At 48.6% G+C, this 25,521-nt stretch overlaps 1 protein-coding gene across 4 annotated transcripts in view; it reads right to left on the bottom strand.

Annotated features, from left to right (window-relative positions):
• ATP2A3 (ATPase sarcoplasmic/endoplasmic reticulum Ca2+ transporting 3) overlaps positions 1 to 25,521 on the bottom strand; it is a 504,701-nt gene that overhangs the window by 293,448 nt on the left and 185,732 nt on the right. The gene's annotated exons all lie outside the window — the stretch shown is intronic.

Here is a 25,521-nt window from a genome sequence, read left to right as displayed (position 1 = left end):
GAGGACTAGGAGCACTGTGCCAGGGACAGTGGATGTCGTCTCCCTGGGATGATTTGACTGCTGTCGAGAGTAAGGAAGTAAAGGAAACTTCGAACGGAGCCGGTGAAGTGAAGAGGAAGAATGCTAAAAGACAAGTCTATGGACTGGTGACGGCAAAGAATAATCAAGTAAGAGGCGCGACGAGCTGACAGGACAGCGCTGCATAACAGAGGGAGTCAGTCAAGGGTGTGCTTAAATAAGTCGGGTGCCGTGTAGGGCACATAATCCTCGCTAGCGCTTGCCTAAAGTTACGTTCTGGCTCTGGTGATCGGCGGTGCCTGTATTTAGTCGGGTGTCATGTCGGGCACAGGGGGCGCTGAGGCAAAGATCGAGGAAGCGAAAGCAAACGTGTGAGGGAATTTCATCGCTTCAGGGCTGGTGGCGAGATCGTTTTTCATTCAAGGGAGCGGAGTAAATTATAGAAGGTACCTGGGGGCGCGACGACGATAGCCTCGCCTGATCTCCTCACGCACGGAACTTTAAGCTGCTGACTGAACCCCCCATCGAGTGCAGGATTAACAGTGTTGTGGCGCGCTGAGGGTGCCGTGTTTTCCGCGCGGAGTAAATTATAGAAGGTACCTGGGGGCGCAACGACGACAGCCTCGCCGGATCTCCTCACGCCTGGAACTTTAAGCTGCTGACTGAACCCCACATCGAGTGCAGGATTAACTGTGTTGTGGCAGGCTGAGGGTGCCGTGTTTTCCCTCTCTGTCTTCTCTAATCCTTGAGGGGAAGCTGTTCACACAGGAAGTTCCCGCCTGGAGGAGGAGGTTCACAGGCTCATTGGTTGTGAGAACTAGATCTGCAGAAGTAAAAAGGGGACTGGCAAGCCCTTGGTAATACTAATTTCACCTCACACATTAACGTTTGGAGCAGAGGTGGGGGCTCAAGTGTGTATTATAATTATTCATTCCTCAAAATAGCGAATTTCCTTTCTATTTTAACATTTTAAGTGTTATCTAAGCTGAGATAAAGACTACACTGAGTGAAGTAAGGTTACTGTATGGCAATGGCGGGAGCTGGTATGAGCCAACCCCTACCTTTCCTCAATGAGTTAGGGGAATCTGTCATTCCTTGGAGGAGGTGGGAAGGCATTTTCAAATCTTATCTAATTGCCATAGGAGGGAGCAATTACACCAACATTCGCAAGCAGCATATACTTCTCCACAATTTAGGTACACATGGGAGGAAGATATATGAAGATATAACAGGGAGGTTAGTGGAGGATGATCAAGAAGAAGTGGAGGAAGGTGTAAATGTATATGAGAGCACCCTGAGAGAACTAGGGGCTCACTTTAAGGAAAAAATTAATGTGGTAATGGAGAGGCATAAGTTCTTCAAGAAGGTGCAGAAAAGGGAGGAGAAAGTGAGTAATTACATAGCAGCTCTGAGAGGGTTGTCTGCCACTTGTGAATTTGGGCAACTCACTGACTCACTTATCAGGGACCAATTGGTGAGATGCACCAATGACACCAAAACACAAGAAGAATTGCTAACTAAAAACCCCAATTTAGATGAGGCCATTAACATAGCCAAGGGTCTAGAACATACCGCGAGGTGTATTAGGGAAATTAAGTCACATGAGGGAACAAACAAGGAGAGGGTAGAAAACAAGTCCAGCGCAGAGCAAGAAACTGTCTGTAAATTGGGGGACAAGCACAAAGAGGCAGTTCGCAGTAAGGATGGTCAAATGGTGTGTTTTAAATGTGGCAGTCCTAACCATTTAGAAAGTAATTGGAAGTGTCCTGCTAGAAATGTACAATGCAGGAAGTGCAACAGGTGGGGACATTATTCCAAAGTGTGTAAAACCCCAGGCAAAGCAGTGCATGTTGTTGAAGAATCCACACAAGGGGAAGAAGGGGAGAAAGCTTATATATTCCAAGTCAATGATGAGGAAAATGATGAAGAGGTCACGTATACAAAATGTGATGTGTTTCTAGATGGTGTGATGTTTAGTATGTACGCAGACTCATGCTCCCCTTACACCCTGGTGGATAAAAATGTTTTTGAGGAAAAATTTGCCAATCATCCTGTGAAGTTAATGCCACCTGACATTAATCCCAAGGGGTACAACGAGGGGAAAATCCCACTAGAGGGCATGTTGACTATGAGAATATCCTTTAAGGATAGACATACAGTTGGAAAGGTGTATGTATCCTCTAGGGGCTCTACACTACTGGGATGGAGGCACCAGAAGCAATTAGGGATCACATTAGACCCAAACAACAAAGAACAGGTGTTGTTGATTGACCCCGTGGGCATAGCAAGTAGTCTCACCGAAGAGTTCAAAGAGGTGTTCAGTGACAACTTGGGGGTCTTCAAGAACAATATGCACCGGATCATTCTCAAGGAGGGAGCGGAACCCGTAGTGCACAAAACCAGATCCATACCTTTGCGCATGAGAGAACCCCTCCAGCAGGAACTTCAGAGACTGGTCAGCCAGGGAGTCATCAGGGAGATTGAAAGCTCAGCCTGGTTGGCCCCGATTGTTATCACGGCAAAAGATGGAGGAAACAGTATAAGACTCTGTGTGGACCTGAGAGACCTCAACGCGAACATTCTAGTGGACAGATTTCCACTTCCCAGGATAGGCGAAATGCTGAGCACAATCAAGGGAGCGAAGTACTTCAGTGTACTGGATTTGTCCTCCGCCTATTACCAAATCAAACTCCACCCGGAGTCTCAGTTACTCACTGCATTCACCACCCCGTTTGGAAATTTCAAGTTCCTGCGAATGCCATTTGGATTGGCGTCAGCGGCCGCGGCCTTCCAAAGAGTCATGCAACATGTATTGAAAGACTGTAAAAACACACTCTGTTTCCAAGATGACATACTGATATACGGAGAGGGTGAAAAAGAACACAATGAGAAAGCGAAGGAGGTATCGGAAAAACTGAGAGAGGTAGGATTCACCACTAAACCTTCAAAATGCAAGCTGGGAGTAAGTTCTGTAGACTACTTAGGACATACGCTATCTGAAGAGGGCATCAAGCCTAAACATGACCTGGTCAGGGCTGTAAGAGATGCCCCTACTCCCATGAGCAAAGAGGACATACTGTCGTTTCTAGGGCTAACAGAATATATGGCCAAGTTCATTAAGGATTTTGCCATGGCGTCGCAGCCATTAAGAGATTTGATCAAGAAGGACAGCGCATTCAAATGGGGCAAAGAGCAAGCAGAGGCCATGAAAGACATAAAGAAGGCAATTATAGAGGCCCCATTTATCGGAAAATTTGACCCTAATGGTGTGACCATCATCTCGACGGATGCAAGCAATAGAGGTATCGGTGCCACTCTGTCGCAAAGAGAAGGGAGCAAAACCAATGTGGTCGCCTTCGCATCAAGAACCCTCACCGCTTCCGAGAAAAATTATTCAACCATAGAAAAGGAAGCCCTTGCTGTCTATTGGGCAGTTTGCCACTATAAGTTCTTCATCTGGGGAACTCCATTTGAAGTGCAGACGGACCATAAGCCATTGGTCTCACTGTTCACGAAGAAAGATATGGACAGCATGACACCGCGTATAGCTAAGTGGGCAGTGGGTCTGCAAGCCTACAATTTCAAAGTAACCTACATACCGGGACAACAAAACAGGGTAGCTGATTTCCTGTCGAGAGCTCCGACAGAGGAAGAAGTGGAAGATGAACAGCAAGGAGAATCTATCCTGGAGTTGCGTTTAGCAGCAGTGGAAAAAAACACGTGGGAAACGCAGATGGAGCGAGACGAAACACTGAAAAAAGTGAAAGAACATATACTCAAGGGGTGGCCGAAGAAATGTAAGGACATGGAGACGGAGATCCAGCCATACTGGAATGTGAGGGAAGATTTGTCAGTGGAAGGAGACTTTATACTGAAATCTGGAAAACTTATTCCCCCGGAAGCTTTAAGGAACCAGATAGTAGATCTAGCTCACGAAGGACACTTGGGAAGAAGTCTGAGCAAGGTTACTGAGGGGAAGAAAAGCCGGCACAAAACTCACACCAAGTTGGCTGGGAAGAAGACTTGAAGAGGAGACCAACCCCCAGGAGGTCAAGAGAAGAATCGAAACTAATCAACTCAAATACAAGGAGTGGTACGATAAGAAGTGGGGAGTTAAGGAGAGAGGATTCCAGCAAGGACAAAGAGTCTGTGTAAAGAAACCATAGAGACTGAGAATAGGAGGAGGAAAGTTTTATGCCCCTAGTACCATTAAGATACGAAACAAGAACTCAGTTGTCATGGAGGATGGTAGACTGTGGAGTAATGACAGGATAGTACCTGCGGGAGGGGAAGAAACCAGGTCTCACCAGGCCAGATCTGAGGGTGTGGACACCAGTAGAGATACAAGGCCTGGCAGGAGGAGCGACAGGCAGAGGAACACCCCCCGTGGCATAGACATTACCAAATGAGATAGCCACCTGCTGGAGAAGCCTACCAGCTTGGCAGATTCCCCGAGGTAGCCCCACAGTAGGGACAGGGAGGTCTTCCCCTTCCCCCATCACTTCTCTGGGGATGCTGTTCTTTCCACATGCTTCTTTTCTCCTGAGGTTATCAGTTCTTATAGGGAGGATGATGTGTTGAAACTTGCAAGTTGGTATTTCCTTTAACCCGTGTTCCCCCCTCCTTCCCTCCTGGTACTTGGTACAGCCCTGGTGACAGCCGGCGCTCGCTATGGAATGTTGACATAGCGGCCCGGCTCAAGTGTTGACAGCTGACGGCATCTGTGAGTGTTAACCTTTGAATAAAACACTTACTCCCACGTTTGCCTCACTTCGTTATTTACTACAAGGGGGGAGGGGGGGGGAGCTAAAGCCCTTCGAGCCCTATGGACATTGGGCGCCTGACACCAGTCGGTGGTCGTTGTAATGCATTGTAAATCCTAGTAACTGCAGTCCATGGTCTGTGTACTGCGTTGTATGTTATGTTATGTTAGCCAACATTTATAGCACGCACGGATACTCAGAAGTGTCCCGGCGTGAAAGTCAGTTTAAAGGAGACAGGGAGGCAAGGGCCGAGGCTGATTGGTTAGGTAAAAAGCAAGGATTTTAACTGCTTTTTAACTCCTTCGACGCTCATGACTAGCTCAGCTCGTCATGATGTACACCTCCATACACTCATGACGAGCTGAGCTCGTCATGAACAATGGGGAATCTCAAGTTCGAGCATAGGAGGAAAATAACACTAGCATCGATTTAAACAGCCTAAGATCGTGAATGGTCCGAAGCTTGTAAGGCAGGGAATTCCAGGCCTTGGCCGCCTTGACAGAGAGGGAGCAACCTCCCGTTCTAGCAAGGCGGAAGCGCGGGATAACAGCAAGGCATTGCCCAATGGACTGAAGATGTCTGTGAGGCACATAGAAATCAAAGCGTCTCCTGAGATACATGGGCCCCGATTTGTATAGGGCACCGTGAGCAACACTCTGATCACGAGATGCCGTGGGTCTGTGTATTGCGTTGTACAGCCTCATCACCACAGGGTGTTGGTCGGAGCACTGCACTATATACACTGATCACCACAGGCCGTGGGTCTGTGTATTTATTTATGCATTTTTTATAGCACAATCTTTACCCAGAGGTGTCAGAGCACCTTACAATAGAGCGAAGAAAATTACATAAGGAATGAGAGTAGCATGAAAGTAGATAAAACTACTTATAGGTACTCATGGTGAAAGTTACAGATTAACAAGTTACAGATACTGCAGTGTACTGTGTGTGTTGTACACCCTGATCACCGCAGGCTGTGCATCAGTTTACTACATGGTACACCCTCTTCACCACCATCCTTGCGTAGCTGTAATGAGTTGTACGGTCTTATCACCACAGTCTGTGGCCGGCATCCTGCGTTGTACTTCTTGGTTACCCTAGTCTGTGGTCGATGTAATGCATTGTACACCCTCCTCACTGTAGTCCGTGCGTCAGGGTACTGCATTGTACACCCTTATAACCGCAGTCAGCGGATTGGTGTACTGCATTGTACACTCTGATCACCACAGGCTGAGGGTCGGTGTACTGCATTGAACATCCTGATCACCACAGTCCGTCCGTGGGTTGGTGTACTGAAGGAATACTTATCCGCAAACTGTATCCAATTGGACAAACTGGTCTCTCTGCTCCTTTGTTAATATTTTTTCAAAAAACGCGTCACCAGCTAACAAATACCAGACGACATAACAAAAAGTCTGCATTCTACTTAGAAAAAGGTACTACATTACCATCAACCAATAGAAACAGTGGTATTGGCATGAAGTGTGTCAATTCAGATCAATTCATTAGGACTCTACATAGGATCACCATTAACTGCAGTGGTTCAATATGTAGACAATGCTACAAACCGTGTGCACATCATTGTTGTTATTAAATATCACTCAGCAGTTAATGTTCACTAGACAATATGAGCAGGACACAACTGCGTTGGTCTCTTCTAGCTTCCATTTTAAATCTTCCGGCCCAAGTGGCGGTGTCAGGCATTTTACCCTTTTCAGTTGGAACAACCACTGGCAAAGCCAACAGAACGGGCCTATGCAAACCTCAAGTTTTTTTTCTTTACTTTTGTTCAAAAATATGCAACAGACATTAAATATGTAAAGTAAAAAAAGGAAAACGCTGCTATCTACTGTTTAAGGTGGTGAGCAGGTTTGAGAAAAAAAAACAGCATTGGCAAATCCAATAGGTCTGGTGTGGTCTGTCGCCCTTTTGGCAATTTTTGTTTTGTCATGGTTTTTGCAAAACGTTATTGTTTGAGAAGCTGTCAGGCCTTCATCAAAGTAAAAAGAAAGAAAAAAACATTGACTGAGGCAAAAAATGTATTGGGTCTCAAAAAAACACACATTACCATAGCTCTCCCTGGCACTCAAGGGAGGAACTTTGTGTGTGGATGTGCTCTTGTGAAAGGGAAGCATGCGTTAACTTGGAGTGAAGTCAGCTAATGGCTGAAGTGGGCTTGCACATTGCCCCTTGACAAATGCCAATGACACAGTCACAGAGCAATTGATGAAGTCCGCCTGAAAAGTTCTAAATGTAACTATGTTATATACATAATTTTATTAAGAACAAAAGGTCTTGCCTATGAGAAAGAAGGCATGAAGGGAAAAAAAAAGGCATGAAGGGGAAAAAAAAGGCATGAAGGGGAAAAAAAGGCATGAAGGGGAAAAAAAGGCATGAAGGGGAAAAAAAGGCATGAAGGGGAAAAAAAGGCATGAAGGGGAAAAAAAGGCATGAAGGGAAAAAAAAGGCATGAAGGGGAAAAAAAGGCATGAAGGGGAAAAAAAGGCATGAAGGGGAAAAAAAGGCATGAAGGGGAAAAAAAGGCATGAAGGGGAAAAAAAGGCATGAAGGGGAAAAAAAAGGCATGAAGGGGAAAAAAAAGGCATGAAGGGGAAAAAAAAGGCATGAAGGGGAAAAAAAAGGCATGAAGGTGAAAAAAGGGAAAGAAAGAAAGAAAGAAAGAAAGAAAGAAAGAAAGAAAGAAAGAAAGAAAGAAAGAAAGAAAGAAAGAAAGAAAGAAAGAAAGAAAGAAAGAAAGAAAGAAACTAAAATCAAAAGGTCTTTGCTAATGCCAGACTTAAAAACAGAAATAACAAGCATTGGAAATGCAATAGGTCTCGCACCATTAGAGTTAGTGCTTTTAGAATTGTTTATGGGTTTTTTTGTAAATGTTTAGCATTTTTGTTTCCTGTAGCCAATGCGAAAGTATTACAAATAAAAAAAGCCATAAACATTTCTAAAAGCTCTAACTGAAATGGTCTGAGAACTATTGCACTGTGTGAGGGTGAGGGTGAGTGAGGGTGAGGGGTTGAGGGTGAGTGAGAGTGAGGGTGAGTGAGGGTGAGGGTGAGTGAGGGTGAGTGAGGGTGAGTGAGGGTGAGTGAGGGTGAGTGAGGGTGAGTGAGGGTGAGTGAGGGTGAGTGAGGGTGAGTGAGGGTGAGGGGTTGAGGTTGAGGGTGAGGGGTTGAGGGTGAGGTGTTGAGGGTGAGCTGTTGAGGGTGAGGGTGAGTGAGGTGTTGAGGGTGAGTGAGGGTGAGGGTGGGTGAGGGGTTTTGGGTGAGTGAGGGTGAGGGTGAGGGGGAGTAGTTGAGGCTGAGTGAGGGTGAGTGAGAGTGAGGATGAGTGAGGGGTTGAGGGTGAGGGGTTGAGGGTGAGTGAGTGAGGGTGAGGGGTTGAGGGTGAGTGAGGGTGAGTGAGGGTGAGGGGTTGAGGGTGAGAGGATGAGTGAGAGTGAGGGTGAGTGAGGGGTTGAGGGTGAGGGGTTAAGGGTGAGTGAGGGTTTGAGGGTGAGGGGTTGAGGGTGAGTGAGGGTGAGGGGTTGAGGGGGAGGGGTCGAGGGGGAGGGGTTGAGGGTGAGTGAGGGTGAGTGAGTGAGGGTGAGGGGTTGAGGGTGGGTGAGTGAGGGTGAGGGGTTGAGGGTGAGTGAGTGAGGGTGAGGGGTTGAGGGTGAGTGAGTGAGTGGGGGTGAGGGGTTGAGGGTGAGTGAGGTTGAGGGTGGTTGAGTGAGGATGAGTGAGAGTGAGGGTGAGTGAGGGGTTGAGGGTGAGGGTGAGGGGTTGAGGGTGAGTGAGTGAGGGTGAGGGGTTGAGGGTGAGTGAGGGTGAGGGTGAGTGAGGGTGAGTGAGGGTGAGTGAGGGTGAGTGGGTGAGGTGTTGAGGGTGAGGGGGTGAGGGGTTGATGGTGAGTGAGGGTGAGGTGTTGAGGGTGAGTGAGGGTGAGGTGTTGAGGGTGGGTGAGGGTGAGTGAGGGTGAGTGAGGGTGAGGGTGAGGCGTTGAGGGTGAGTGAGTGTGAGTGAGAGTGAGGGTGAGGGGTTGAGGGTGAGTGAGGGTGAGGGGTTGAGGGTGAGTGTGGGTGAGTGAGGGTGAGTGAGGGTGAGGGGTTGAGGGGGAGTGTTCGAGGGTGAGGTGTTGAGGGTGAGGGGTTGAGGGTGAGGGGGTGAGGGTGAGGGGGTGAGGGGGTGAGGGTGAGGGTGAGGTGTTGAGGGTGAGTGAGGGTGAGTGAGGGTGAGGGGTTGAGGGGTTGAGGGTGAGGGGTTGAGGGTGAGGGGTTGAGGGTGGGTGAGGGTGGGTGAGTGAGGGTGAGGGTGGGTGAGTGAGGGTGAGTGAGGGTGAGTGTGGGTGAGTGTGGGTGAGTGTGGGTGAGTGAGGGTGAGTGTGGGTGAGTGTGGGTGAGTGAGGGTGAATGAGGGTGAGGGTGAGTGAGGGAGATGGATTGAGGGTGAGGGGTTGAGGGTGAGTGAGGGTGAGGGGTTGAGGGTGAGTGAGGGTGAGGGTGAGGGGTTGAGGGTGAGTGAGGGTGAGGGTGAGTGAGGGTGAGGCGTTGAGGGTGAGTGAGGGTGAGTGAGGATGAGGGGTTGAGGGTGGGTGAGGGTGAGTGAGGGTGAGGGTGAGTGAGGGTGAGTGAGGGTGAGGGTGAGTGAGGGTGAGTGTGAGTGAAGGTGGGTGAGGGGTTGAGGGTGATTGAGGGTGAGGCGTTGAGGGTGAGTGAGGGGTTGAGGGTGAGTGAGGGTGAGTTAGGGTGAGGGGTTGAGGGTGGGTGAGGGTGAGTGAGGGTGAGTGAGGGTGAGGGGTTGAGGGTGAGTGAGGATGAGTGAGAGTGAGGGTGAGTGAGGATGAGTGAGAGTGAGGGTGAGTGAGGTGTTGAGGGTGAGGTGTTGAGGGTGAGGGTGAGTGAGGGTGAGTGAGGGTGAGGGTGAGTGAGGGTGAGTGAGGGTGAGTGTGAGTGAGTGAGGGTGAGGGTGAGGGGTTGAGGGTGATTGAGGGTGAGGCGTTTAGGGTGAGTGAGGGTGAGGCGTTGAGGGTGAGTGAGGGTGAGGGTGAGTGAGGGTGAGGGGTTGAGGGTGAGTGAGGGTGAGTTAGGGTGAGGGGTTGAGGGTGGGTGAGGGTGAGTGAGGGTGGGTGAGGGTGAGTGAGGGTGAGTGAGGTTGAGGGTGAGTGAGGATGAGTGAGAGTGAGGGTGAGTGAGGTGCTGAGGGTGAGGTGTTGAGGGTGAGTGAGGGTGAGGGGTTGAATGAGGGTGAGGGGTTGAGTGAGGGTGAGGGGTTGAGGGTGAGTGAGGGTGAGTGAGGGTGAGGGGTTGAGGGTGAGTGAGGGTGAGGGGTTGAGGGTGAGTGAGGGTGAGGGTGAGTGAGGGTGAGTGAGGGTGAGTGAGGGTGAGGCGTTGAGGGTGAGTGAGGGTGAGGCGTTGAGGGTGAGTGAGGGTGAGGGTGAGTGAGGGTGAGGGGTTGAGGGTGAGTGAGGGTGAGTTAGGGTGAGGGGTTGAGGGTGGGTGAGGGTGAGTGAGGGTGGGTGAGGGTGAGTGAGGGTGAGTGAGGTTGAGGGTGAGTGAGGTTGAGGGTGAGTGAGGATGAGTGAGAGTGAGGGTGAGTGAGGTGCTGAGGGTGAGGTGTTGAGGGTGAGTGAGGGTGAGGGGTTGAGTGAGGGTGAGGGGTTGAGTGAGGGTGAGGGGTTGAGGGTGAGTAAGGGTGAGTGAGGGTGAGTGAGGGTGAGGGGTTGAGGGTGAGTGAGGGTGAGGGGTTGAGGGTGAGTGGGGATGAGGGGTTGAGGGTGGGTGAGGGAAAAATGTGCAATAGCCAGGAAAATCAGCATAGTTACTTTAAAAATGTCATTGAAGTGTTGCACAATATACGTGTTATAAATTGCGGACTAGTGCTTTATGTTTTGATAGGACGAGAATAATCTTAGGCAAATAATTAGCATCTCAAACTCAAATGGTAAACTATTTTAAACGCGAAAGGGTCTTATCGAGGTCTATATGTAGTCATCAGTTTTCCACAACGGGCTAAAAATAATACCCGCAGATGCAACCATTACACACAAAAGAGCATATGCCTGGCTGTTGCAGTAAAGAAAAGTTATTTTTTTCGATCTTCATGTTGTAGAAGTATAAAAAGCACAAAAACAGTATACAATGGCGGCCTGCAGCCACTACAAAAAGAAGGTGTCATCACTGAATGCTTGTATAAGCTAACAAGAATATGTAGTGAGAGGGTATCAGAAAATTCAAGAGCAAATAAACACCATGACAGTGACATGTTAACATTACATAGCGGTCCCCTCTCTCGAGATATCACGATATATACGTGCCGTCTACAGTCGTCCTCCCCACTATGCTATTTAAATACAGCCAGATCAGTCTACAACTTCTTAGCAGCCCCGTATAACTACTCAAAGACGGAGAAAAGCCGGGGTTGCTTAGATTGCAGTGCTGCGGCAGAATACATTACATGCTTGCAGGAGCATTCAAAGCAGCGTTAACGTCGAGCTCGAAGAGGACAAAATGGTGCCAGCTGCTGCAAACGCCCCATGTGTAACAACCCATGCCGCACCAGATGAGTACTGCTGCATGAGAACCAAACCACCTCAGGGTTTGAGCAATCGCCCCTTACAAATATGACTCAGACGAAACAAACGCCTCGAGTGAGGCGGGAGTAGATGTCGCAATGCAGACTAGGAGCTGAGCTCTGTATTCAAGCTCAATTCCACGCACACAGTGCAATTCACACATGCTATGCTACTAGTCGTGGGAGGGGCTGAAAGCTCGTTTATATTCAGTTCGTACATATATCACTGAGCTCTTAATTCATACAAGGAAGCACGTCCTATAAAAAGAGCAGTCGACTCCCCAGGCGCCGCTGGGTTTCACTGCAGTGAATTCCACTGCTGCTCAGTCTTCCGTCAAGCCAATCCCATCACAGGGTTAGCCACAGCACCGAAACACGTACCAATGGGGGCAGGGTGGGTTGCTATGGCAAACATCCCAATGAATCAATCTAAAATAAATAGACGGTAACCGCACCAAATATTAAATGAAAGAAAAATAAACCAGTGTGCTATCCAACATCAATGAAAAGCTGAAACCCACACCATACACGCTTCGCTGATCCATTAATTAGAAAAAACCCAGGGGGTGTGTCAATTGCCTAGAATGGAAGGAATGAGAGTTACTGCTCGTGCGAGTAGCCTCGACTTATCACCGGAAACATGATCTTCTAAGTAAAGACAGCTGAATAAGGAAATCCATCTATTATTCCACTTCACACGGCCGGCCGGTCGTGAAACTGAAAGCATGGCCGGCCGGCCGTGAAAGCCTTTGATGCGGCAGGGGAAATGCGAGACGGCGGGAAGGGGCGGAGCGGGTAAACAAAGACGGACGTGCACGCGCTTTTAAGCTCAATGCGCATGCGCATTGAGCTTAAAAGTCACGGGCACTGCAAGGAATCGCCACGATTCCTTGCAGTGTGGATAAAGAGTGGATAAGTCCCAATACTCTTGCTTGCTCACTGCGCATGCGCATCGACAGGCGAGACCTAAAAATGGACCATCAGAAGAATAAATAAAAGGAGCCAGGGAACACAATTAGAACTTTGCTTACTAATCTGGGAACTGAAGTGGATTATTACTTTTAGGAGGAAGTGCACATATGCAAGGGTGAAATGTTGCCCTCTCAGTGCAGACAGCCAATGGCTGAAGTGGGCTGGCCCACTGTGCCATGCTTTTAGGCGTGCAATCAAAATGTGAATGGCAATTCAATGACCAATGGATGAAGATGGCTGCCTGAATGCCTATTATATGTAATGATTGCTTGGAAAGCATGAGGCCCCAGAGGCTCACGGGATGTCCCCTCCCTGGACGTGTATGGCCGCGCCAGTGGACGGACAGAGCCTGCCGGCCCTCGTCCAAGGTGAGGCTGTTAGGGCAATAGGCAGCAGGTCCCCTCCACTGGTGGCGGCTTGATCGGAGGCTGAAGGCTCCCCATGGGGCTGAGGGTAGACGGCATGGGGTGCAAGACGCTGCATTCACCGTGCTCTGCGCTGGAGCGGCCTCTCACTTTCCTCCTTCTATACCTCTGAAAGCGAATCCGCGCCTGATTGATCCACCCGCGACCGATTCCTGTTAACAAAATCACAGCTGTTTCCTCTTTCAAAAAGCGTGATTGGGTTTTTTTTCAAATCTTTTAGTCTGTTTGTGGGTGTGCAAAATGTATATATATATATATATATTTAAATAGTAAAAAGTTTCATGTCTGTTTTTAAGGGCGGCTGTACCTCTCCAAACAGCTTTTACACATTCTGACTGTGACTTTAAGAAGGAGCGCACCCCTTCATTGCTGCTCATTGTCCGTGTTAACTGCACCCCTTTGTCGAGTCTGCGGTGCCAGGGCAGGCGATGCTGATGCCCGCTTCACGGGTTCTATGTTCTTAGCATCATCCTGCCAGCTGGAGGAGCGGCGCTGGGTCAGGAGCCTGGGCAGTAGTTTACAATATCGTCAGATGCTATCGATTATAGAATTATTTTTTATGAGTGTTCAGATGCAGGTCTGTATTTTGTGAGAATGTGCAAGTGCCACTGAAACAGCCATTACGTGTAGCCAAATAAACATGGTCTTCCAGAGAAGAAACTATTGGGGTTTGTTAGAACTGGCTATTTCTGGGTGGCTAAGGCTGACGCCAAACCCAGGCAGAAACCTCCATTCTAGTCAGGCAAGGGAGTCAAACGCCAAGATAACCCCTGCTCACCCCCCTTGGTAGCTTGGCACGAGCAGACCAGCTTATCCCGGAGGCAATGTGTAAAGCATTTGCGCACGCACACAACAGCAACAACAGCCTAGGCACACCACAAAAGGAACTCCACACAAGGTTATATAAAAATAACTTTTGTATTGTCAAAACACATCAGATAGTAATCACACAATATACATTGTGCCAACTGGCACGGGCAATATTCACAAGGGATTATTTACACCAGGACAGGGCCACGTGGGCCACTGTTAGAATCAGCACTTAGTAGAACTAGAAATACTGTTAGAAATAGCACTTTGAACATATAACAATCAGAAGTTTCACACATGATGCATAGAACATTCAGAGGTGTAGGAAAGACACATGATGTATAAACCTACATTCAGCGGTGTAAGGAACCAGGCACATGATGCATCTACAACACATTCAGAGGTGCAGCACAGGAAAACACATGATGCATAAAAACATTCAGAGGTATCACAGGCATAATGGCACATAACTCACATTTGGGCCTAACCAGTAAAAATACAGTAGGCAATCTCCTCACTAGTCTAAACACATTAGACTCTCCCCCTAAGCATAACTCACATTTAGGGGCGTAACTCACGTAGTGAAAACATCTCACTACCATAAACCTACATAGGTAAGAAGATAGTCACATTGCGCAAACATCACCTTGGACAATTACTATCATAAACATAGCAAAATCACATTGCGCAAAAATCACATTAGGGCCTTACGCCCTACCCACATACCAGCCCCCTGGCAAACTGGCCATCCAACAAGGGGACTCAAAAAGCCCTGTGTCCAGAATGTCAGGGCGCGCTGCCAAAGCAGCACCAGTCAGGGGTGCGCCACCGGCGCAAAACCTAAACGGTGCAGCTGCCCACTAATTGCTGGCCAGCTGGGAAATAACAAAACTGCTGCATGGGCTCTCAGTAGCCCTTCAAGCAAATTGCGCCACATATTGGAGCCATACAGGCTCTCTAGACAACAATGCCCCGGTGGTCGTGGGAGCCTCGAGGCTCTAAACACATATGTGCCCTCTGGAGCCTCCTAGCCTCTTAAACAAATCGCAGGGACTACTTTGGCAGGGGGGAGGGGCGGGCACTGGCAATGTGCCCCGACGCCCCTCCTTGAACAATGATGGCCCCCGGAGACCTTGTGGGCTCGGTAAAGAATGCTCCCACTGGTAGAGCCTCGGGGCTCTAAGCACACTGTGCCAGGGACTAGCGAAATGCTCTCTCACCCTCGGAGCGGCCCGCTGTCAACCAGGGCCGCTCTGAGTAAAGCAAAACTGCCCCCGCACTCACCGGGTCTCTCTGGTCCTGCGGGGGCGGGAAGCACTCACTGCCGGTCTCCTCCTCAAGCAGCGCGGGGCTCTCCTCCTCCACCGGAGCCCCGCCTGCACTCTCAGCCACTCTTCTCCTCTGGGGCCTCGCTGGAAAGGGTGCTCTCTTTCTTTCCCAGGCAGCGCGGGCTCTACCAGGCAGACCGGGGCTTCCCCTCGCTCATGGGAGCCCCGGTGATGACGCGGTTATCCTCTTCCGGGTGGGCAGCCAATAGCTGCGTGGCAACTCTTCTTTGGGGCAGCCAATGGCAGGGCGGCCCTCCTGACGAGCCCCCTGGCTCTGGTCGCGCTGCAGAGGCCAATGCGGCGATTTCTTCGCCAAAGCACTGGGTGGGCTCCCGTTGTAAATTACATAATAAAGCAATGCGGGACTCGCTCGGGGGCACAACACGCAGGGTGGGCACCTGCTAAAGCACATGAAGCGCTCCCAAGCGCTAGAGACCTAAAAACGCGCTCCCAGCGCTAGAGGACAGGAAAACAGCGCTCCCAGGCACTTAGGAAAGTCCAGCCAAAAATAAAACGCTCTCCCAGGCGCTCAGGGGGCAGAGTCCATCCGGCCCCCCAAGGCAAAAGACTCCCATAGCAAAAGGGGTCCCAGCATCCAGCAGGGGATCCCAGGAAAAGGTCTCAAGAGTCCACGACATCAGCAGTCCATCAGGTATCCAGGGGCTGGGCAGGGCCCAGGGAGGCAAGCCTTCCCCTGGGCCCAAGCAGCAGCACGCCCCTGGCAGGATTCAAGTCAGAAACAAGAACATTTTGTAAGGGGACACAGCCCCTTTTTATACAGTAAAATCCTTTGTCTAGCAGGGTGCAGGCAATGTTAGAACCAGCTACAACTGGTTATAGGGAACTCCTTTCACTGGCCAGTCTAGGGACATCAGATGCACCACAGGGGGAGGAGCAGCATTGTGTGGGGAAAGCCCAGCCCTATTCGGGCCCAGGTGCACCCCTCCCCTCACATCAGCATGCTAATCACTCCATTCACCACCGGGGCAGACCCACCCAGACTCTTGGAGCCAGGCTCACCAGCCAATCACACGCCAGACCCAAATTACACAAATATGCAACTTCTTGAAGTGCCACTTCTACACTAGACACATTCATGCCGCATACATCATTGCGCAGCATTCAATCTCACAAGTTCGCACACACCAAACTCGACCCTGCACTCCCCACACATCAGGAACTACCATGGGCATACATATTCCCCATTCATTCCTTTGGGAGGGCAGGTCACTCGCCACACATACACAGAGAGCGCACGCACTTTATACTGGACCACAGTGAAAAAGTGCGCAGAGGCCTAAAATCACCAACACCAGGTTACAGAAACAGGCTAGGAAAAAGCAAAACGTTTCGGGGTGAACCTGCCAATAAGGGCCAGGTCCAACAGGGTTGAAGAACAAAAATGGCTACAGGAGGAAAGACAGACAGCTTGGTTGAGAGTTAGTAACAAAAAGACATGAATGCAAGAGGTACATGGTGACAGGGCCGGAAAGAACCTGGCTGCGGAGGCGGGTTTTGGAAGATAAATTTAGAATGAGCGGGACAGTGATGGAGGTGGAAAGGCTGACAAAAGAGTCATGGAAGGACTGAGGGAAAAAAGAGTGGAAGAAACTAATAAAAGTTTCAGAATGAAATGGAAGGGACTTAGGCAAGTAAAAATAGGGGAAAAGAGGGAAAGATGGCGAGATGAGGGATGAGAGTAATGCATGCACTGTATCTGTAAGAACGAAGGAGCAAGGAGAGTGACAGACTAAAAGGGAGAAAGCGACATGAAGAAATTGACAGACTCCGGGGAGATAAGCAGCTGTAACTAGTTAGGCCCTATTCATTCAATGTAAAATGACGTGCAACGTGTCATTATCATTTGGTTTTGGTGGTGGCCAACATGGTCCTCAAACATCAGAATAGGCCCCCATCTTATCTTCAGCCAGCCATGTGATGATGATTCCAGTGCCGTAAATGCAATTCAAAATCCCATGGGTAATCTTCAATCCGGCCGACAGCAAGAAACAAGTGAGAGTACAGAGGCGCTGGTGAGATAGCAGCACCGCGGAGAAGGGTTGGACCTCCACAAAGGAAAAGATGGGATAAGGACCAACAGAGAAAGTGGACGAACTGAGATCCACCCAGGAGGACCAGGAAATATCAGAGGGCAGATTTAGTCCCACGGACCCGCAGCTAGGAAGGAACGCAGCGAGGAGTGGGGCGAGCAGCAGCCCCAAAATAAGGCTCATCTCTGAAAGAAACCAGGGTCTGGAGGAAAGCAGCCTGGAAAGGGGCGGTCCTATCTGGAAACTGTTCCTACAGTCGATTCAAAGATCAGCAGGCAAAGGTGCGCAGCAAAAGGAAACCGAGAACTGGGCAGGCACAGTGCTGTAGTTTCTATTTTTACTTACAGTACCCCCGGCCTGTCCAGCTCCAATTAGATAAGCAGGGGTTATCACGGGAAAACCAATTACAAGGACAAGTGATATATAGGACTGGTGTGAAGTCTCTTCTTACTGTTCATTTGACTCCAGTGTTCCTTCCCTCTGAAGCTTGCCAGCTCCTTCCGGAAGCTCCCCTGCTCTGAAGGCTCTGTCCTATTGCAGTTAAGATTCCATGTCCTAGAAATTGAACCTGGGATCGGCTGGAGGCAGGATGCCGATTGGTCGTGGTTATCACCTTTGTCAATAGATGCAAATTTGTGTTATAGTTTGCCTACTTTAAAAACAAAAAAAATGTATTGCACATTTTATTGCAGAACGAACAATACCATGCCATGGCACAATGCAACTTATTTCCCATCTTGTAATCCACTCTGTGCACTTACCAAACTTTTTACACAGCCATTATGCCAACATCCCGGTCCGGGCAGGCGGCTGTAGACTATAGTTTGCCTACTTTTGATCAATTACAACAAAGTCAATGAGGATGCAGTTCAAACCCACACATGCAAAGCACAATGGATTGGAGAATCGATCATTGAAAGTTGGAAAGGAATCAAGAGAATCAAAACAATGGTACGATCACCTGGAATGTGTAGAGCTTATCGACTGGAGAATATGGGATTGGGTTTGTATCAAAAGAGCAAAGTCACACGAGAAAAGATAATCCAAATATTCTAAACCTTGAACATTACTGAGGTGAGAAGAAATGTCATAAGGCTGAAAAGCGATCACGAGACAACAGAGATTTCCGCCCTCCAAGCAGGTCTCCTACTGGAATTTGCAGGTCAGAAAAGTGACCGAATACCACAGGGGCATGCTGAGTATCTAGGCACTCCTGGCGTGCCAGCACACAATTCGCCCAGATGCATTGTGGTAAATGCAGTGCATGAGAATACTGGCTTTACTTGACAATCTACAGTATTCACCATTGTTGGTGCAGACAGTGCCCTGTGTCTCCAGACTCCTGTTTCAGGATGTTTGTCCCTCTTTGGGAGCGAGGGCTTACATTGGTGGGCTCGGACAAGCCGCTCCCAGGCTCCTCCCGTTTCTGTTCCTCTCCCAGAGCGCAGGTGCATCCCAGAAATTCACTTGGGAATCTCCCACTGTCCCTCTGAGGAGGTAGATGTTACTGAAGTTTGCTCTCTAACACAGTCCTAGGCCTCACCTATTAGTATTTCAGATGGAGGGAGAGGTGGGGGGGGGTGGGGGGGGGGGGTGATACTGTCCAACGGGATGAGGCGGGAGCTGTCCGATATTCTTTCATCGCCGCTCCTCATCTGTACAAATGTTCAACGGAAAACAAACGTGAAACAAATATTTGACCACATTTGGAATCAATAGACCGTGACATTTTCCACAACCCGCTGATCCGCCGCTGCCGGGCCGCCGGCTTTCCCACCGCGGCGGGAGGACATTTACAGCTCCGGTGAGTAAACTTTGAGCAAGGCGCGTCCGCCTCACGCGTCTGCTCTCGTCTGCTCCCTTGTTTGACTTCGGGGAGGCTGCAGGCGCCGCATACTGAAGCCAATATCACCCTAACAACTGCTGCAGGGGGGGTGGGGGGGGGGGGGGGGGGGGGCATGGCCGGAGCTCCGGTGCATGCAAACCAGATGCGGTTCATGGATCCCTGGCGTCCGTCCGGCAGAGAAAAACACCAAATTGTATCTACGGACGTTAAACAAAATGAGACGTATACCGAAAGAGACGTCACACGATCGATTATTCTCCTTGACATTCCTAGACTGGCTTCAGTGTGCAAAGGTCCTTTGTTAGGAACATTTCGTCTACTGCCTTTTTTTGTATTACAAATTAAGCAGCGCCCAGGCGATCCATACCAACCATCACTGAGGGAATGTAACTGGACTGGACTTCTTTGCAGACCTACAATTACGGTATATTTTGCCCACTGTATCAAGGGGAATTGTGTAACCCTGAGCAACACAAACTACCGACAGCTGCCCTGGCAGGAGTATCAGGGCACCATCAGCACATTGTGTCCACTTTCTGGGTTGTGAAGAAATGAAACTCACAATTTCACAGCTGCACAGGCGACCCAATGGCTCAATGTCCCATTTCCTCGGTTTCTTCACCTCCACACACGTCCATGTATTTGGTCGATTCCATGGCCCACATCCTCTTCCCTAAGCAACACTGGTGTAAACCCAAAATCAGATATTAAAATACTTCAGACTAGCCCTCTATCTAATTCACCAGTCGTGGCTAGATTTCTTCCCCGAATCCATCTTCTCTATAGCACACCAGTGACCACTTTCTCTTCTTTCTCTCCCTTCACTCTTCCGTCACAGCAGTGTGTGTCGCTTAATGACACACTTCTTATGCTGACACATGGTCAGGAACACCAATTGGCCATTTCCCTCTGGAATACCCTATCTGGTGGTTTAAAACCCCACTCCAAGCTCCGTCTCTCTACCATGAAACCCTGCACTGCCAGAGATACAAGCAAGGCTGCAATGAATCATGCAAGAAATATAAACAGGAATATCACCTGTCCCCCAGAAAATGTGCTAACTGCCCCACTTTCAATATCATTCCGCCTGGAAATCTCTCCTGTCACTGTGATATACCATAGCGGTCTATTACCATGTTTAATGTGTCTCTTCTTCCCTCCAGAAGACTCACAGCTCTAAGAGTGACCCTTCACATAGCTCCTATCTTTTTTCCAACTGTGCTGGATGTTGCAAACCCTTTTTTGACTATGTGCAGTAAGAAAGATGCAGCTCCACCCTCCTCTCCAGTTCGCTTTATTTTTCTCCGTTAAGGTCAGCTCTTTAAAAAAAATCTATCAATGGTGAAATTCCTCACACACCTTAATGGTAACTATAGACTGTAGGTGACCTGTTCTATGCTGCCATGGTTTCCAGTCTCTGTCTAAAACAGCAACCCATAAAGTTGTAACCAAAGCCAATGAGACAAAATGCAAGCTAGGTTTTTTACGAGACACTTGGAATCATCTAAATGCAATACTGCAGTTGCTTGCAGGCCAACGCTGAGGCCATTCCAACAAGCCCAAGCCAGCTCTGCTCTCTAGTCCTACTCAAGAGGATTGAGAACAAATGCACCTCCTTAATACACAAAGTAACAGGCTGTTCTCCCCCAAGCTCAGGAATGTATACCTTTATGTTTAACACAGCATAATAACTCTCATACAGCATCAAGGCGAATTGTGCAAGTGCGATCAAGAGACAACTGGCAAGAAAGGCATTAGATCATGCGCACTCTTTGGAAGGACTCGAGCATCTTCCGAGGCCTCCCTCAAATGATCTCTCAGCACATCCTCTTAACAGTATTTCAAGGATCCCTCCATCCAGACGGTTACTACGGAGCATCGCTGGTCTCTTTATCTTCTTCGCTGGTCCCTTCATCTTGTTTGCTGGTCCCTTCATCCTCGTCGCTGGTCCCTTCATCTTCGTCGCTGGTCCCTTCATCTTCGTCGCTGGTCCCTTCATCTTCGTCGCTGGTCCCTTCTTTGCCCAATTTTGCATCCTCCTTTGTTCTATGGAATCACACAATCTACTTCATGGTCAGTTCTTTAAAAGCTCAATCTGGCCTGTCTGTGGGACACACACCTCTCCATTAAAGGGCAGTATGTTTTTCCAAGTTGATCTTCTCTTTTTCCTGTCTTAATGCACGACAGCTCATCCCAGTCATCATCTCCACTTCCCTCATTTAATCTACGGTGTGTGAAATTTCGGTAACATCCTTTCCAGTAATTACTTGAAATTTCTGCAAAATTATGCATAAGTACGTGAAATATGAATCTGTCATTTTGCGCTACAGTTTAGTGTAAAAAGCAGCCTCATGTCAGTTTTTGGCACGAGAATCCATTTAAACAAAGCCATCTCAAACAGCTGCTCGCGTTCTGTTGTTCACGTGCGTTCACTGTAAATGTTTACTGAGAATGCCACCTAATGATGAAAATGGCATAAATACAGGTAATTGCCTCAACACAAAATTCCATAAAATAAGCGAATTACGCCTGCGTAATCTAACTTTCGCCCAGGCCTAATTTAATCTATTATGCAAATGATACGTTGCCCTGTGTCAGCATATGAGGGACCTGCTTCTCATTTCCCTTCCTCCCGTCTCTAAATGCAACCCCTCGTAGGACGTCTAAACCCGCTCCTACTTTATGCGTGTATCCTGATCGTTTTTTGCACGTCACTTACTGGTTGGGGTTATACTCCGCTGTCTGTACTAATGCACATATATTCACACATGTTTTAAGCAACCCCTTGCTTATCCCGTGTTCCCTTCCAGGTCTCTTAGGTGGTTTGATCAAAGGGGACAATGGAGTTCTCTCCCCTCTTTCCTCTCTCCTCTGTCCTCAGTCCTAAATAGTCATCCTGTGCCGGTGGCCTGCCTTAAACATTCAGCATTGGGCGGCGCTCTGGCCTTCTCCCGGCTACTCAATGTCCCTGAAGTTTGCAGTCGGCCTTCCTTCTGTGCTCGGTGGCCAGGGCTGCACTCAAGCTGGACCGTCCCCTTGAGCTCTGTCCAGTCCTAGTTCTCACCGTCATCCAGTTGCTCTACATGATCTCAGCCGTGCATTTGGAGTGTGGCACTCCGGCCAGATCTCTGCCCCATTACCCTGCTGGTTATGGTCTCATTACGCTAGTCCTGTCTCCCTGAACTTTGTTTTAATAGTTTTACACCTTTCTCATTTTGTTCCAAATGACCCCTCATTCCTTTTCTTGGTCTCCCCTCCTGTAGGGACAGCTACGTATGACCCAATGCAAATGAGCCCACTTGCCCCGCCCCCTATTCCCTGACTCACAAGGCATAACCCGCCCAGGATTAGATTAGCCTTTTCCGGTGCATGGAAGTTGGGGGTAAAACCATTCTGTCTTGGGGAGCAGAACCAGCGAGGCCTCCCCCTAAGATACAGGGATGGGCAAAGGGACAGCTCAATCCCAGCATAAACTGCCAGGAGGAAATAGCTGGGAAATCTATCTGGACAGAAGGGGGTCAAAGCCGACTGCTAGAAAGACATGTAATGTGGACATAAATAGTTTAACAAAACACCATCCTTTACAAATATGTAACTTTTAATAACAGCAAGAAAAAGCTCACAGTGAAACTATCCTAGGGTAAGGGAGAGGGCCAGTGTTTAAACTGATGACTTCGAATCTGAAGTTCTTATCCCAGATTAAAATGGAGGATGCTTAGAAAGAGGCTGATCCAGTATGAAGTGGTAAATACAAGTGGATATGTATATTTTGTAATACTCATTGTAGTTCCTTTATGAAACCATGCATGCCATTTAGTTTAGAACTAGCCAGGTGTCCCAGCTGCCTCCCTTGGCTTGACGTTTGGCCCCCCTGCACTGCTCTTCATATCCCTGGTGTCAATAGTCTTGAAAGCAGCGCCAGGAACAGAAAGAACACAGAGCTAAAAGATGCCGGTTTACTTAGTGTAGTTTACAGTCACTGCTCTTAACCCATCCTCTCTGCAGCTAATAGAAAGCTGCTGAGAGGCTGGGGTAGGGACAGGGGATTGATCCTGTGATGGCATCCTTCCAAACTCCTGGCATGTTGGCGAATCGACATCCATGCACGAAGCATCAATTCCTTGCGGTCTTCCTTCAAATTGAATAAGAATGGTTCTGATTGGGCTGCGTTACCGTTTTACAAGCCTCTGATTAAGAACCTCAAAGAAAAATGTCAATCAGGTCCCAGGGCGCCTTGCAAAGACCGATGGAGCACAAATCCACCAGGCTATTTCTGCTCCCCAACATAAATATAGGCTTAGCGGGACGTAATACATTCTCCATAAACATTAATCTGGCTCCAGATAGAACATGTTTTGCAGTCCTCTCTGCTCCACTGCACAGGAAGTGCTGGTATCTTTTTTTAAGCCTACCATAAACAATTTGACTCAAAGATTGGAAGGCTTCCAATTTGCTGCAAACATGGAAGGCCTTAGAATGAGAGGTCATCCAAAATTGTCAACATCGCCACAGGAATTCTACTCCAGACGGGAGGTGGCTTGGAAGTGATCAACAACGGCGAGGCCTCTTGTGTGCTTTGAGGGTCGACGGCTCTCCCCCAGCCACTACAGCCGTTTTATTTCCAGAAATTCTGCAGAGTGGCCGTGCGCTTTATAAATTAACATAACATAACAAATTATCATTAGTAAATGTTCTAGATGGCATTACAATGGGATTATTGCCTACCAGCCAAGCTATGCACACTAAGATAAGGCAATAGGAGACAAAGGTCAAAGAGAGTGATCAACAGAGTTTGAGGCCAGGAGGGTTAGCGAGCGAGTGACATGGAACACGCCAGTGATGCGGCGTGAGTGGTGGAGGGATAGGATGTCAGAGTCAAAAGGAGGGACGGACAGGAAGTGAGAGAGGAGTGTCCTCAGTGTTGATGCCATTCCAGTGTATGTTCTTACTGTTGAAATCTACAATGTTGAAACTGCCCAAATAAGTGTACATTGTTCCTGTACTGGGATTTATTCCACTGTCCCTCAGTTTCCTATGGTTTTCTTTTTTAGGCTGCATTTGAGAGGCCACGAATACCACGGAACGCATAAACTGCAATTATAAAACGTCTTCAGGAACCTGATGGAGTATCTTAGAGTAGGAGTGATCTGAAACTGGCCTCGCCAACCAGTAATCTCTACGGAGGTCCTTTTTGGTGACAATACATACAACATTAGAGTGCACCCAGAATCCATCTAGATTTGCAGGTCAGCCGAGTGGTGACTCTACCTGTCAAACATGGTGTCTCCCTTTATCGAGGCGTCCGTCTTGTTTCACCTTTGTGAGACTCGCGCTCACTTGCCCCTTGAGCTTTACCCCTGGCCTCCACCTGTCTTAGCATGATCCATTCTTGCTTTCGGCTGAACGTGCCTGCAGGGCAGTGACCAGCACTACGCTGACTTGCACGCTAGTCCGATTCAGAAATTTGAAGAGGTCCTTCGGGGCCCTATTTATGTGTGTTGTGCCTCTAGGCCCTTCCTTGGATTTCCTCTGTGGGTCAGGCCTTGTCTGCCCTAGTTCAGTGCCAAGGGCTGTCTTCCTAGATATTGAGCCACTGGTCTGGTGTTGTTAGCATGCTTAGGTTGCGAGATACCCAGGTGTAAAGGCATTGTGAATCCTAATCGTAAATTGGGAAATGAAGAAAATTTACTTTTTATAAATTTATAATTAGAATGGACAATTCAACACACCACTTTACTGTGGAAGAAACTTATCTTTCCCTATAGATTGTCTGTGTCAGTGTGTGCTTCGAGTAATTTCCCTGTGGATCTCAATCGATTAGTGATTTGAAACTGCAAAGTAGGTAATATTGCTTGGCAGGATGATCCCTATCCTCACTATTCTCAAATAACTACAAACAGTCCAGCTTTGAAAACCATCTATAAACCATGGACAGTTTTCTGCAGCTCTATTTATTTTACGATACTCTGTCGCTTTATTGAATTGTGGGATTTCTCTTGAGATTTCTCTAGTTTCATTATATTTCTGCATACAGTTAAGGCTGATTAGAGTCTTGTTCTTATACACAAAATCACTCTGGCTGGAAATTATATCTTTGTTGCTTCTGGTATCACAAGATCTCAACCAACCTAGCCAAACACAGTAAAACAGGCTCAGGCCAACATCCCATCGCAGACACAGCACCTGGGGTCAGCCTGTTTAAAGTGCCTCTGGGCGGAATGGGCCAATATGGATCATGCTGGCACACATGTAGCACTGGCATCATCTCAAGGGGAGCTCCCTCATTGGCATGGGGGCGTGCCACGATGAAAATGAGGAAAAACGCTGCCTCTGCATTCACAGAGTTTAATAGACATGGGCCAGAGGCAAAGATGCCATCAGGAGGCGCACCGACTGTGCACCACATAGGGAAGGCACATAGAAGATGCGCCCCCAAAAGCACTCATCGAAAAGGAGGAAAGGGTGTTCTTTGGGGTGTCTCAGACATCCACCTGCCGGTAGGTGCAACCACTCACTAAGCGCACATGCACAGGAATCTCAACCCCATTTCAAAAGCCATCCAAGTGGTCGTCTGCAAAGTAAAAGGGCGACCAGCTTTTTGAAACAGCCAGTCTGCCTTTCACCAATGTACTGCGCCCAGGGCAACCACCAGTTTGCGGCTGTGCTGGGGACATTGCATTCACTATGATACTTACCTGGCCTGTGCATGGTGCGTCCAGTTAAAGGTGCTGTGTGGCGCAGACCA

The sequence above is a fragment of the Lissotriton vulgaris genome, chromosome 2_1 (genome assembly GCF_964263255.1).
Source record: "Lissotriton vulgaris chromosome 2_1, aLisVul1.2, whole genome shotgun sequence".
Lineage (NCBI taxonomy): Eukaryota > Metazoa > Chordata > Amphibia > Caudata > Salamandridae > Lissotriton > Lissotriton vulgaris.
This window is presented reverse-complemented; position numbering and strand designations above follow the sequence as displayed.